This window comes from Triturus cristatus, chromosome 5_1, assembly GCF_964204655.1.
Source record: "Triturus cristatus chromosome 5_1, aTriCri1.1, whole genome shotgun sequence".
NCBI classification, from domain to species: Eukaryota; Metazoa; Chordata; class Amphibia; order Caudata; family Salamandridae; genus Triturus; species Triturus cristatus.
Genome location: NC_140587.1, coordinates 553,479,008 through 553,494,410, shown reverse-complemented (window position 1 = coordinate 553,494,410; position 15,403 = coordinate 553,479,008). Strand labels below are relative to the sequence as shown.

Here is a 15,403-nt window from a genome sequence, read left to right as displayed (position 1 = left end):
GGGGCGTAGCCCCACCAGCCCTGGACCCGCGGCTGCCGTACGGTAAAATAATTAAAATAAATGTTTTTACATTTACTTACATTTACTTAGTTTTAGCACGATATTTATCCGGCGCCGCCGGGCAGCACCCGACTGAATTGGGAGTGCGCAGGGGGGGCGGGCTGCCAGGGCTGGTGATTGATTGACAGATTGATTCACTGAGGTCTTAGTTGTTTTCCCGCATGTATGCTTCGGGCAGCAACTTGCCCGAGCATGCGCATTAAAGTCCCCAGTGCCAGGGCCCCATTAGCTAGTAGGGGGGGGGTGCAGGTTTATGCTGGCGACAGCCCCTGATAGCAAAAGGGCGACAGGGCGAGCAGTTAGTGTGCCCTCCAAGCCAATCCTGGCGCTGCATGCAGCACCAGGATTGGCCGGTCACCGCGCAGCACAGCAGGGGCAATCCATATTGGATGCCGAGCGTGGGTGGCTCAGCCGCCCTGCACAATGGCCAATCACTGTCTCTGACTTAATGTAGTCATGCAGTGATTGGCCATTTGCGGCACGCGGCGCTGCAGTGTCGTTGGATCCGGTTCACGGTTCACTCGCCTCGTGGACCTCGTGGTGTGTGGACTAGAACTTAGAAGTTCAATCAGGTGTGGTAAGTAGTACCCGGCTCCGGGCGGCCGCTGGCCGCTCTCACCCGGGCTGTAGCGTGCGGCTCTGCGTGGGGGCGGAGAAGTGTGACTGGCAACTCAGCGTGGAGCTTAAAAAGTGTGCTATGTAGGTAATCGAGCGTGAAGGTGTAAATGTAACGTGCGGCTGCTCAAGGCGGAGGTTTACTATAGTGACATGCCGCCGCTTACTCGCCGTGAAGGAATAGAAGTGAGATAGTTCACAAGTGTGACACGCAACTACTTACGCACCTTTCAGGTTTAAAAGCGTGACATCCTGCTACAGCGAATCAAGGCTCACAAGCGTGACATGGCTGTACTCATGTGTGAAGGATCAGAACTGAGATATGCAGCGTCTCAGCCTGAACGGGGTTCACAAGTGTGGCATGCAAGTACTTCCTCCGTGTGAAGGATCATATCCAGCCCTTCAGCGTGAAGGTGTACAGGTGTGACATCTACCTACTCCGAGCGCAGGTCTAATAGCGCGCAGGCAGCACAGAGTTTTAAAAGTGTGACAACATGCGGCTAGTAGTCGGGGTTATGTTGTGTGAGGCGCTATTCGCATAGTCTACGAATTTAAATGTTTTACATGCCGCCTTTCAGTCGGAGTGAGGATTCACGTGTATCGGACACTGGCCTCTCGCTGGGAAGGTTCATTTGGGCACTTATCATCTCGCACTGTGCGGCTAAGGATGTGCGACATTTCCATTCAGTGACCGCCGTGAAGGCTGTGATGTGACAGCCTGCAGTGCTTGAAATGGAAACATAGACGTGCCGGTACTCTCTAATTGAAAGTATTGCATTTCTCTTGAGAAGTGCCGGTACTCTCTCCCACTAAACAAAAAAGTGCCGGTATCCAGTACCGGACAGCCGGCCCATGGTGACCGGGATGATTCACTCGTTTTTTCAGTGGTGGTGACGGGGTGTTAATTATCCGTGTGACGAGTGTTGTCCATGCCGTAGTAGCTGTAATTTGTAAAAGCCAAGGCACGCTGCACGCATAATAAACAGAAGTCGGACTCGTTTCAGCCTGTGCCAAGGAAACAAGGTGCAAGTGAACAAAAGGAAGTACGCTCTGAACGTTCTGAATTGGAGTATGTCCATTTTACTCTGATGGTGCCGGACCTATACCACCGCTTGTACTGCAGCTTTCGTGTTTGGGAGCGAGGAAAGATATTTTTATTGGGTATCTTTTTCTTTCGCATTCATTTTGCCCATATTTACTTGAATTCATATTCAACTAGATGCTGTCTGATGCTGCTTTCGTCTTGTTTTTTTTAGGTCTCGCCTACAGATTGCCTTAGTTGTCTGGGGAGCCCTTGTTACTGACAGAAACGCTCCCCCTCTTGGTCTTTCTCTCTCTCTTCCTTCCCTCCCTGTCGGCCATTGTCTACTTTCGTTCAACTGACTTTAAACACAGGCTTAGATAGTTGTCCATCAGTCTATTACATATATGAACTACTTAAAAAAGTAGTTCACATCCACAATCTGGCTCCGCTTGAGGGTATATTTTTTTAATCACAATACATGGTCATAAAACTGTTATGTGCTACTCGGACGCTCACTTTATTTTCATATGCTTTTTAAAAACAAATCTTTACCTTTTTGACACAGGCATGTTGAAATAATGCAATCAAAAATAGATGTGAATGCATTGCATCATGACGACGTATGCATCATGATGCATATGCTGTGATGTATGCACACACGTGTACATGGAGTCATTGTGGGTTCAACACGAGATTATAGCTGTACATGCACAAGTGGCAGAGTCCATTGGCACGTATGCGTTGTGTCGTATGTTCTTCTGTTGCACCATGAGCTTTAAAGCAATCATTACAAAGCCAATAGTTCAGGAATCTCCTTTGAAGGCGATACCTATTGACTTTGCAAATGCTTGTTATGACAGGCACTCTGCTAACATTAGGTTGAGACTGCGCTGTCAGGTTGCGAAGTAGTATTGTGGGTGGGCGTGCTAAGAACATACAGGGGCTTGCAGCCTGCTCTTTTTTACCATTGGTTGGCTTTCCTGTCACTCTCCTTAAGCTAATTCTTATTTGATGCCTTTTTTTCCAATCTTTTATTTGTCCCTACAATGCAACACAGCCTCTTTACTACCTCTTTAATTGGCTGGTTTCTATGCTTCCTCTGCTAACTTTTAGGGAACTTTTTTTTGGATTTTTTTAAGTACTCCATTGAAGTGCATGTGGTTTCCGGCTGACTCCCCAGTGTGCTTTTCGCCCCTCGCTCTCTCCGCCCATGTGCTTTTCTCCCTCCACCTGCACTTTGCCTGCACTCTATGTTGTTCTCTTCCGCCCGTCTTCTCTCCCTCTTTTTGCATCTCTCCATTCGGTTTGTTGTGTCCCCCTCCTCCTAGTCCCCAATACACTCCCCAACCTGCTCATTCGTTAATTTGTTTTTATAAAGTGCTTTTGTGCTATATTTTCAAATAACACCTTCACTCTACTTTTATCCATCTTAGATCAGTCATTTTTTAAAGGGTGTTTTTTAGATGCCCACATGCGCAGGCTTACACAATGACTCGATGGGTGTATCACTATTTGTTTTTAGCCTTATTGCACAGCAGCTACAATGCTGTGCATAATGGCAAAAAAAAATTAATGAAAAGCCAATAGGACTTATTAGCAGGGTCTGCCAATGCTTGTTTTTAGGTCCTGCCTACCAGACAGTTGTGAAAAATCTGTGGGGTTACCAAGAACTTACAGGGTCATAGAGCCCGCCTATTACTTACCATTCCTTGTGTTTGTCACTCTCATTTAGTTGCTTCTTATTTGAGCCTTTCTTTATACACCATTTGTTTATCCTTTCCCTGGAGCATAGCCTCTTTACCATCATCTTGACTGGCTGACTAGCAGCGTTCCACAGCACACTTTTAGGAAACCACTTTTTCTTTGAATTTTGAATTTAATTTTGAATTTAAAATTTCTTATAAAGCGCACGTATACCTGCGGTTTCTTGGCGCTGTTACTAACCGGATCCTAAATTAAAAAGCTGGGGGGACAGGAAAGTTATTATTCGAAATATTTTGTGAACAGGTAGGTTTTAAGTTGGTTACGGAATTGTGGGTAGAGAGCAATGGTACGGAGTTCGAGGGGAAGGGAGTTCCAGAGGATAGGGGCGAGAATAGCAAATTTGGAGCCTCCCCACTTCTTTCTCCGGAAGCGTGGGATGGTGAGGAGGGACTGGGAGGATGAACGAAGTTCCCTGGTGGGAACATAGGAAACAATCTCGGAGGAGATGAACGCAGGTGCGAGTCCGTGTCGGGCCCGGAAAGTGATGGAAGCAAGCTTGAATTGAATTCTGGCTCGCACAGGGAGCCAGTGAAGTGATTTTAGGAGCGGGGTAGAGTGGTGAAATTTGGGGAGTTTGAAAACCAGGCGGGCCGCCTGGTTTTGGATCTGTTGTAGGCGACGCAAACTGTAGGCGGGGATGCCGGCATACAGGGCGTTGCCATAATCCAGGCGGGATACCACCATGGCCAAGATGATGAGCTTTAGAGCAGAGAAAGTGAAGAAACGGGACACCCTGCGTATAGTGCGCAGTGAAAGAAAAGAAGAAGACACCACAGAGCTAACCTGGGAGTGAAGAGTGAGTTGAGAATTAAGTTTTATACCAAGTGTTTTGACTGAGGAAGCGGGGGTAGGAGGGGGGCCAAGAGAAGGGGGCCAGAAAAGAGGGGACCAGGGGCTGGATGAACCACCCGTCAACACCAACTCGGTTTTGTCGGGGTTGAGTTTAAGGTGATTGTGGTTCATCCAGTCCCTGATGTGAAGCATAACAGATTGAAAGTTTAGAACAGAGGAAGGAGAAGATAGATTGAAGACAAGCTGGAGGTCGTCCGCATAATTAAATACGCCGACCTCCATCTGTTGAAGCGAGAAAATTAGGGGAGCAATATACAGATTAAACAAGAGGGGAGAAAGAGAGGAACCCTGGGGAACCCCGCACTGAACTTTCCGGACGTCCGCCGTGAAGTCACCCAGGCGAACAGCCTGGGTGCGGTCACTCAGGAAGGAGGACAACCAGACCAGGGCAGTCCCCCCGATCCCCGCCGCTCCGATACGGGAGAGGAGGATGGTGTGATCCACCGTATCGAAGGCGGCTGAGAGATCGAGGAGTACAAGGGCCTGGTGCTGATTAGTGTCCATGCCCTCCCTGAGGGTGTCCAAGACCGACAGGACAACGGACTCCGTAGAGTGTGCAGGGCGGAAACCGGCCTGACGGGGGGCAAGAGCACCATGATTCTCCACAAAAGAGCTCAGAGCACAGGTGACGTGGCGCTCGAGCACCTTGGCTAGGAATGGTAGGAGGGAAATAGGGCGGAAATTGGCGGGGACAGAAGGGTCTGCCCCGGGTTTTTTTAGGATGGGCACAATTACCGCCGATTTCAAGGGTTTAGGAACGATGCCTTGGGCAAGAGAGCTGTTAAGAAGGTGAAGGGGAGGGTCAGGGCAGGAAACAAAGATATGGCGGAGAATGTGAGCGGGACAGGGGTCTAGAGGAGAGCCGGATTTGACCAGGGGAACCAAGGTGATCAGGCTCTCCCGAGTGATAGGGGGAAGTGAGGTAAGCACGCCCTTGGGGGGGGGACATTGGGGGTCGACAAAAGAGGGGGAGGGTGGCGGGATATTAGCCTTGATGGTGATGATTTTGTGAATGAAATAGTTGTTGAGAGAAGAACAGAGTTCTTCGGACGGGGCTGGCTTAAGAGTAGTTCTGTCCGAGAACGCTAGGTTGTGGATGATGGTGAATATCTCCTTGGACTGGTTTTCCGCAGCTAAAATTTTGGAGGAGAAGTAAGATGTTTTTGCCTCCAAGATGTCTTTTTTATACTGGCTTAGGATGTTAGTATAATCCAGTTTTAGAGTGGGGCAGTAATTTCTTCTCCATGCCCGCTCCGCGCGGCGTACTGTTAATTTGGTGGTCTTAAGCTCTTCGGTGAACCACCGATTAGCGTCCTTGTCGCGTTTGGAGGTAATGCGCTTGAGCGGGGCAAAAGCGTCGCGTCCGTGGGAGAGCCACTGATCTATGGCATCGACCTGGGAAAGTGTGGGAAGACCCTGAAGGGGGGGGAGGGATGAGGTAAGATGGGAAGAGAGATTCTCCAGGTTGACACGACCCCATGATCGGACCCAGGTGTTTTTAGGCCGGGGGGGCTTGGCTGGAGGGGGGATGGGAAGAAGGAAAAAGATCAAGTGGTGATCAGACCAGGAGCAAGGGGTAATAGAGAGTGAATCCACAGGGCAGTTCAGGGACCAGATCTGATCAAGTATATGACCTTTGATGTGGGTGGGGGAATGGACATGGGAAATGAAGTTGAGGGAGTGAAGGGTTTCGGAGAATTCCTTGGAGGATGGGCACTCAGCGGAGTCGGAGGGCCAGAAATTAAAATCGCCAAGGAGCAGAATGGAGGAGTTGTTGACTGTGATGGTGGCCAAGACCTCCAAAAAGTCGGGGAGAAACTGTGAGGGGGACTGAGGGGGACGGTAGGTAAGGAAGCAGGTCAGGGGGGGAGAGGTGGAGACTGTGCGGATCACCAGAAATTCAGTGGTCGCAATGTCAGGTAAAGATAAAATTTGGAAGGGGAGGTTGGTGCGTGCGATGACCGCCACGCCACCCCCGGCCCTGCCAGAAGGGCGGTCCGCCCTGAGGGCATAGTAGGTGGCCGGTAGGGTGGATAGTAGGGCAGGGAGGGAGTCATCGCAGAACCATGTCTCGGTTAGAAAAAGAAGGTCGTGAGCATGGAGATCCAATAAGACTGAGAGTTCATGTGCGTGGGCAACAGCAGACCGGGTGTTGAGATAATAGGCTGTGAAGGCTTTGGGGGTTGATGAGGGAGCGGTGCTACAAGACACGGGAGGGGTGTCAACTGTGGGGAAAGGACAGAGGAAGGGAGTAGCAGGAGAGAGACCAAGGGAGGAGATGCGAAAGCAGATAGAGGCCGGGACAGGCCAGGGGCCCTGGCAGCAGCGAAGTTGGTCCGGGGTATAGGTGATAGGCGGAGCAGAGTGACGAGCCCCTAGTCCCGGCCAGTCGCGGACGGGCGCAGACGGGCTTGCCTTAGGCGCGCCTTCGGCGCGCAATCGTCGCGCCCGCTGCGCTCGTCCGCTGCGCTTCCTGCCAAGGCACATGATTTATGGTGAAAGAACAGGAAATTGGAGGGGGCGTGGCCAACCGAGGGGGCGTGTCTCGAGGCGCGCCTCGCCCTCGGGAATGGCGGCCAGAAGGAGGGGGTCGTTGCAGCGTGGAGCGCTGTTCCGAGGATGTCAACAGGAGATAGGTAGGTGAGCAAAGAAGTAAAAACACAATATCACAGCAAGTTTTTAAAATAACGCAGAATCTATCTCCCGGCTTTCCGCCTCAGGAGTCCATTGTTAGTGCAGCGCCCAGCTTTTGGCGCGCGCTATTTATGCGTGGTGAGGGGGCGTGGCCAACCGAGGGGGCGTGTCTCGTGTCTTTTTGAGCAATCACTCCATCAGAGTGCATGTGTTTTCCAACTCTATCCCTTTAGTGTTTTTACCCCTCAAAAATACCTGCCCCCATACTCTGAGTTTGCTCTCTCTCATAGCTACTTACTCTCTCTTGTTTATTTCTCCCCCTGCACCCCAGATTCCATCTGCACTCACTCTGGCTGTCTCCCTCATGTTTCACCTGCTGACCCTATGACTGCTTTTGTCAGAGAGATCCTTTTGTTACTTGCAGTTTCTAAGTTAAAATCCTAACATACAACAGAGAGCTATTAACTGTCATCTAAGAGCTGGATGCAAACTGCAAGGAAAAAATTGGAGCGTTATGTTTTTTCCCCACAGTCTTTGTTTCATTACCCTACTGTTTCAAAAATAAATTGTTATCTTTTCATTTTCAGCACCTGACAACCTGAAACATTACCGCATTTTGGGGCAATTTTCCAGCAAACAACAAGAGGACCCCAACCTCCTTTGCTGCTCTCTCACCCGACCCCAGCTACAACCCAGCAAACACCAGTGTTAAAGGTAAGGAAACTGATGCTATATATTTTTTTACATGGGAGTTAGGACTATGTATGTATGTGGTCACTCTCAAGGCCCTCAAGCAGTGTCTTTCAGTGCCTCCAGCAACCACTATGGCACAGAGAGGCAGGAGGCAGTATGGCTCTATTTTTAGCAGTCATTTGAGATGTATTAGGATAATGCACAAGATATATGTATAATGTATTTATACTGAAATTTGATATTATTGCACTGCACCTTATACGTTGTACTTTGATTATTGACAGGTTTCTTTAATATATATATTAAGGGTGGGCGTAGTGGGCGTAGTGGGGCTACGTGAAGCAGCACGTAGTGTGCCCAAATCTACGCACACTACGCGCTTCGCGTAGCCCCACTACGTGCCACCCACCTCCCGCCCGCCCTCCTTTTAAATAATATCAGCAATGTAAAATAAATTAAAGTAAAGAGACTTACATTAAGCGCGGCGTCTCCGGGGCTTCCTCTTCTTCGTTTCTAATTTCTTCTGACAAATGCGCATGCGCGGGTGTCCGCGCATGCGCATTTGTCAGAAGAAATTAGAAACGAGAAAGAGGGAGCCCCGGAGAAGCCGCGCTTAAGGTAAGTCGCTTTACTTTAATTTATTTTTCATTGCTGATATTATTAAAAGGAGGGCAGGCGGGAGGTGGGTGGCGGGTGGCAGGCAGCTACGCTTCGCCCTCGGCGTGTGCGTAGCGCTGCCCTGCTTCGCCTACTTCGGAAAGTGCGAAGCAGGCAGCGCTACGTACACTACGTGGGCGAAGCGTAGTGCTACGCCCGGGCTTAATATATATATTGGTAAGGCCAGCAACACACCATCATGAATACAGTACAAGAGCAGATTACAAAGTCATTCCAGTCACGGCCACTTGAACAAAAACTACAGATAAAACAATTAGGACCTCATCAGCCTGAAATAAACCTACAGCAAACTACCCAGGACAGAGGAAAAATGTCAAAACGTACATTCTCAAATGCCTGGTACACAAAAGCTGATTGGCTTACAGGGTGCCCTATAAGAAATTCTCTGTTCTGCTTCCCCTGCTTGCTGTTTGGCGGTGACTTTTCTTGGACACGGCAAGGAATGGTCGACCTGAAGCACATCGGTGAAAAAATAAAGAAGCATGCGCTCACAAGAAATCATCTGGAAAACCTGACAAGACTGGGAATGTTGGGGGAAGACGCACCAATTGAGCAGCAGATAAATGATGCGTATCGCAAATCCATTCAAAAACACAATGAAGCTGTTGATAAGAACAGACAAAATCTATCCAAGATCATTGATTGCATTCGTTTCTGTGGTGCTTTCGAACTGGCATTGCGAGGCCATGACGAATCAGAAACTTCCTCAAAACCTGGGATCTTCCGAGGCCTAGTGGATTTAATGTCAACCATAGACCGGGATTTGGAAAGACATTTAGCACATGCTACAGTCTTTAAGGGCACCTCTAATACAATGCAAAATGAACTCCTTGACTGTATGCTCGAAATTATAAGAAGCCATTTTGTGCAAGAGTTGCGAAACACAGACTTTGTGGCTATTCAGGCTGATGACACCACTGATGTGTCCACTCAAACACAGTCCGTGTTAGTGTTTCGGTACCTTGACAGTGACAGAAACGTTGTGGAAAGATTTTATGGCTTCACGCATTTAAGGACTCTAGTGCAGCAACCATCACTGAAGCAATACTGTGTCAACTGGACTTAATTTTCACTGACCTGCCTCAAAAACAAAAACTTATCGCACAAAGCTATGATGGTGCGTCCGTAATGAATGGAAGCCTTAGTGGAGTACAGAAACGAATTCGAGATGTGTACCCTAATGCTCATTTTGTGCACTGTTACGCCCACCAATTCAATCTTATTATGCAACAGGCGGTATCAAAGATCAGAGAGACACGAGTTTTCTTTCAGGATATCGGAGGCATAGCAGCATTCTTCACACGTCCCCCCAAAAGAACAGAAGCCCTTCATGAGATTGTGGACAAAAGCGTACCAAGGGGATCCTCAACTCGTTGGAACTTTCACATTCGTACAGTCAACTTAATCTTTGAACAGAGGGAGGGCCTTGAGAAATGTTTTGTCGCCATAGCATCCAGAGCAGACTTTGATCACACAAGTCAGAGTGAAGCCCATGGCTTTATTAGAACACTACAAGACAAAGAGTTTCAGTTCTTACTGTTTTTATTTCATGACATAATGATTCCTGTTGATGTGTTATACGATCAGTTGCAAAGAAAAGACCTAGATACTGTCTCTGTGAAAGCCAATACATCTGCATTTGTACAACAGATTATGAAAGTGAGAGATGGGGTTGAAGATTTAGAGAGCAAACTGCCGGAGCATTCTATTTTTGCAAACCGCAGACAAAACATCACCTCTCTGGTTCGAATTGGAAAGTAGATATGTGACATTGTAATTGTGCAGGCAAAAGAACGTTTTTCATTCACAAAACATTTGGGGCCTCATGTAGGTAGCGAAATACCGGTCGGTAACGGCCGATTTTCGGTAAATATGCCGTTACCGACCGGTATTCAGACAAGTGAGATGTAGGAGTCCAAAAACCACTTTCCGGTAAATATGAGGCGGTAAATACCGATTCATAGTTACCGAATTCTAAAATACCGATTCATATTTACCGAATACATAATTAACGAATCGGTAAATATGAAGTGGTAAATATGAAGTGGTAGAAATTTAAAATGACATGTAGGAGCAGTCGGTAATTAAGAAATCCAGGAAAATCGGTAAATAAGAGTCGGTAATTAACACGGATTGAAAGCAGGTGGTAACCATCAACAATGCACATAAGCAATCCCAAAATGCAACAGCGTGGACAACATGGCCGCCATGTACGTCATTGCAAGGCGCCTACGTCTACAGGCAGCAGGACTGAGGGTGTGGCGACGGGAGGAACAAATCTACAGACAGCGCATCACACTATTACAGCTGACTGATGCAGAGATACATGAGAGGTACAGGCTACACCCCGAAACCATCATGGACCTGATAAGGGACCTGCACCCACTCCTGGACCAGCCAACAAGAAGGGCGCACGCCATACCACCACATGTGCAGGTGCTCTGCAGCCTACATCTACTGGCATCCGGCAGTTATCAGGTGGTGATAGCTGCGGTGGGTGGTGTATCCCAGAGTTGCCTGTCCCGTTTCTTCAGGAAGTTCCTGGATGCCATGATGCAGAGAATGCACCACTACATAAGCTTCCCAAACACACAGGCTGCACTGCAGAAAACAAAAACAGACTTTTATCACATGGCACAGTTCCCCCATGTCATCGGCTGTATTGATGGTACACACATCCCAATCTGTCCACCAGCTGATACAGAGCACATCTACAGGAACAGGAAGTCCACCCACTCCATCAATGTGCAGGTGATCTGTGATGCAGGGAACATCATCACAGATATTGTTGCAAAGTTTCCTGGGAGCACCCACGACTCTTACATCTTCCAGAATAGTGGGATCTACACACGACTGAGTGCCGGCGAATTCGGAGAGGGATACCTGCTGGGTAAGTAACAGTGACGCCCCTTGAAACCTGCAAATCAGAGTGTATAGAGGCATGTAACTGATGGTTCCCTTTTACTCATCCAGGCGACAGTGCATATGCATGCCGTTCATTCATCCTCACTCCCTACCTACACCCAGCAACCCAGAGTGAGAGACGATACAACGTGGCCCACAAAACAACACGCAATGTGGTGGAGCGCACGTTTGGACTACTGAAGAGCAGGTTCCGCTGCCTCCACAAGAGCGGAGGCGCACGCCAGTACAAACCCATCACCTGCTGCAAGATTATTGCCACTTGTGCAATGCTGCACAACCTTGCCACGAAAAAAGGTACAGATGTGGAACTAACATATTTTGAGGACAACGAGGATGAGTCAGGCCAGCCAGAGGGCAGCGCAGCTAGAGTGCCAACTGCAATCGATGGGAGAGAGAGACGGGCAGAGATCACATGCAACTATTTCTGAGTAAGTGAGGGGACACAGCGAGTTGTGAGAAGTCATGACGTAGTTTAATGTGGCACCACGCCATGAACACATGAACAGGCCAATCTGGCAATATACCATCTATACAAGGAGTATGTCCAGGGTTACGTCACCTAATGGGAAGTGGCTAAGCAGGGCCACATCAATGTTTGCGCATACGCGCTGCAGTGGTGGATTGCACGGCCTGTGCATCCTCACTAGAGCCAACCCCAAGCCGCCTGCTGCTCCTGCGTGCTTCTGGGACGGGGGGTGTGATGCTGCTGCTGGTGTCGATGCTCTCCGCAGCATCCCCTGCAGCAGTTGTCGACGCCTGACTAGTCAATAGCACCCCTAGTGCACTTGTCACCTGCACCATCCCCCGAGACAGGTCGCTGCAGCACTGTGTTAGGCCCTCCTGCATCGTCACAGAGCGCCGGCAAAGTAGGGAAGTCGCAGTTGCCAGACGGTTGAGTGCCCTGCTGGTAGTGTCCCTTCTCTGGCGTTCCCGGCGCCGTGCTTCGATGTCAGCATCTAATTTGCTGCACAACTGCTGGATTGACTGGGACATGTCCCGAATGCCCGCAGCCATGCCGCCAATGTTTGTGTCCATGTTGACTAAGCTTGTCTTCATCACCCGCATGTGCCTCTGGACTGACATAACTGCCTTTGATTGCAGGCGCTGTTGCTTCAACATTTGGCCCTCGAGCCCCAAGAAGACACCATGGCCGTCAGTGGGTGCTGGTGGACTCTGGACACGCGACCTGCGGCGCCCTCTTGCTCCCGTCTGTGCTGCCTGTGAGGTGTGGGGCACAGTGGGATGGCTCCCTTCCTGGTGCCCGGTGCGGTCTTCTGGGCCCATGCTGTCGTCTGACGAGGTGTCGAAGGCTCGTAGCCTGGCTGCTGGACGCCTCCTCATTCTCACACCTGCAAGCGGAGATGTGGCCGGTGATTCGAACATGAGTGGCGATGCTGGCTGTGGTTGTGGTGATGCTGGCTCTCGGTGAGGTGATGCTGGCTCTGTGTGCGGCGAGGCTGGCTGTGTTGGTGGTGCGGCTGCCAGTGGGCCTGCTCCCTGGTCTGAACTCGTGCTGGCTAGAGGTGATTTTTGTGGCCGGTGTGCCGTCTCCCCTGCAGCATGCCCTGTACTGCATGATGTCACATCTGTGGACAGAAAAACAACATTGGCTCAGTGTCCCCGAAGGGCTGCATTGCAAGCGTCACAATAAATCATTTCACATTCCAATCTGTCCTCTGTCTCCTTGTGCCTCGAGTGCGTGACATGCCTTGTTGCCCTGTGACATTTACGTCATGGTTAGTGTTGCCCTGACTACATCTCCCGGAATGCATTGCCTGTCTGCACTGACACGTGTGGACTGCAGTGTGATTCTCGTTTCACAATGGGGGATGTGGGATAGGGGTAGGGGGGGCTACATTGCTGTGCTTTCGTCTTACCTTGGTGTGTTGCGGCTCTGGCAGAGCTGTCGGCGTCCCCAAGACCCACGACGCTCTCTTGCTCGATTGTGGCCGCCACCAGCTCCTCCAGTTCGGTGAGGGCAGGTGCCCTGTTGGTTCCACCTCCGGTCTGGCTGGCCTCCTTCTGGATGTCGCCCATCTTCCTCTTGGTCACAATCCTCAGGTCATACCAGCGCTTTTTGAGGACCTCAATGTCCCTGTGGGTCACTCCCACAGCATTGACCTGCGCCTGGATGGCCAGCCATATGTTGCGCTTTTCGGCCTCAGGCACTTGCAGGGATTGCCTCCCAAACAGCTTCTGGTGCTGCTTCACCACCTCCTCCACCAGCACCTGGAGTTCCTTGGGGCTGAATTTGAGCTTCCTCCTCCTTTCCCCTCCGTCTTTCTGTGTTCTCTGGCTGGACATGCTGTTCGTTTCCCGCTCGCACATGCAACTGCTCCCTGCCTCTCCTCTGCACTCCAAGCCTCTCCAGGGTCGGCTAATTATGTACACCTGCCTGGGTGTGGCCACGTCGGCTAATTGTGTACACCTGCCTGGGTGTGGGCAGTTCCTGGTTGGGTGGGCTGTCGTTGCACAGGATTAGCTGTTTCGTCAAGTCATGTGATGTTATTTACCGAATCCGTACATACCGATTCGGTATTTTCCGATTCGGTAGATACCACCTCGGTATTTTCCGAATCGGTAGATACCACCTCGGTATTTTCCGATTCGGTAATTATCACCTCGGTATTTACCGATTCGGTGAATTCCGATTCGTATTTACCGAATGTTACCGAATCGGTAACTGTTACCGAATTTTTACCTACATATAACTTACCGATTCTAATTTACCGATTCGGTACGGCTCGGTATTTAAGAACCGGTAAAATTTATTTACCTACATGAGGCCCCAAGTGAGTGCAACTTTATTGCAAAGTAAAGAGTTTGCACAATATGATGAATCCTTCCCTGAGCGTGCTCTGAATCAGGCTGTGGAAGCATATCCTATGCTCAAAAAAGAGCAGCTGAGAACTGAGTTAACTGTACTCTACGGAATGCCTGTGTACCGGAAGGCCAGAAGCGCCTTGACTTTGCTGAGTTTAATTCATAAACTGCATATGGAAAACTCACTTACAGAGACAGTGACTTTACTAAAAATTGTGATTACGACTCCAATGACAACAGTAGAAGCTGAACAATGTTTTTCAGCCTTAAAGCGCATAAAGACATTCCTCAGGAACACCATGCTAGAGGAAAGACTAAATGCTTTAGCGATGCTATCTGTAGAGAGCAAGCTAGTCCAAAAGATACCGGACTTCAACATGAAAGTAATTGACAAGTTTGCTACACTGAAAGACAGACGTGCGGATTTCATTTACAAAAAGTGAATGCTGCTACTTGTTTGTTGAATACAAAAAATTCTGATTGAGGTAAGAAATGCATTGCTATCTCTGTTTTTAAAAGTTTTGTAGTGTTTGTTCTATTTGGAGACTACACAGATTTGCTCACCTTTGTTCACTGGCCGGACCTGTCTCCCGCAGGGTGAACGATTCGTTGCTTGTGTTGCCTATCAAACCTTTCCCCTTGGCAAATTGCGAAAACCTTTATACCATTTATATTTGGGGTACTTGCGTGGACCTATGTGAAGTGTGTGTACAAAGCTCAGCTCAACCAGACTCACGGTAACAGCGCATTGCGCTGCCTCTTTTATATTCAGTATATTGTAAGACTGTTTTTCTTCCCCCGCCTTTCCTTGTTTTGTTTCCCTGTTTTCCCCTTGCGTGCCATTCGTTACTCTAGAGTCTAATAGAGTCGGAAGGCTGTAGGGGAAGACTGTGGACTTTTCTTCAAGTTCCTGACGCTCCTGCGGAACGAGCCTGGCAACCATTACACTGCTGTGCAACTTCTTCTACTCTTAGAGCTGAGATTTTCATGAGTCTTATAGTCTGAATTCAGCACCTAAGCATACTAGGACAGAATGTATGAAGCTCTGTGGTAATACTGAATAAGCAGCTACCTATGTTATGCCATCTATTAATGTAATAACTGCACTTTCACAATTGCTTTATTAACCTTCCTGCTTTCTCAAATTTGCTTGAAAATGCACCATTTTTCTTCTTTTTTTTCAAAATTTTCTTGGGGGGGGGGTGTAGCCCCCCCAAACCCCCCTTTTGGGGTTCGGGGTCGCTCGCGGCGCTCGCTCGTTACGGTGCTATATGCCAATTCGTTTGCGCCTCACCACTTTAAATTTTCTCACCCACCGCCCCTGTCTGCATGCCT

The 15,403-nt window shown here is 49.1% G+C and overlaps 1 long non-coding RNA gene across 1 annotated transcript in view; it reads left to right on the top strand.

Moving 5' to 3' along the window:
• Window positions 1–592: 592 nt before the first annotated feature.
• LOC146831186 (uncharacterized) overlaps window positions 593–15,403 on the top strand; it is a 51,524-nt gene continuing 36,713 nt past the window's right edge. Inside the window, exons 1-2 of the long non-coding RNA XR_014961247.1 lie at window positions 593–637; window positions 7,537–7,663. This is a non-coding gene — a long non-coding RNA (uncharacterized LOC146831186). The remainder of the gene's footprint in view (window positions 638–7,536; window positions 7,664–15,403) is intronic.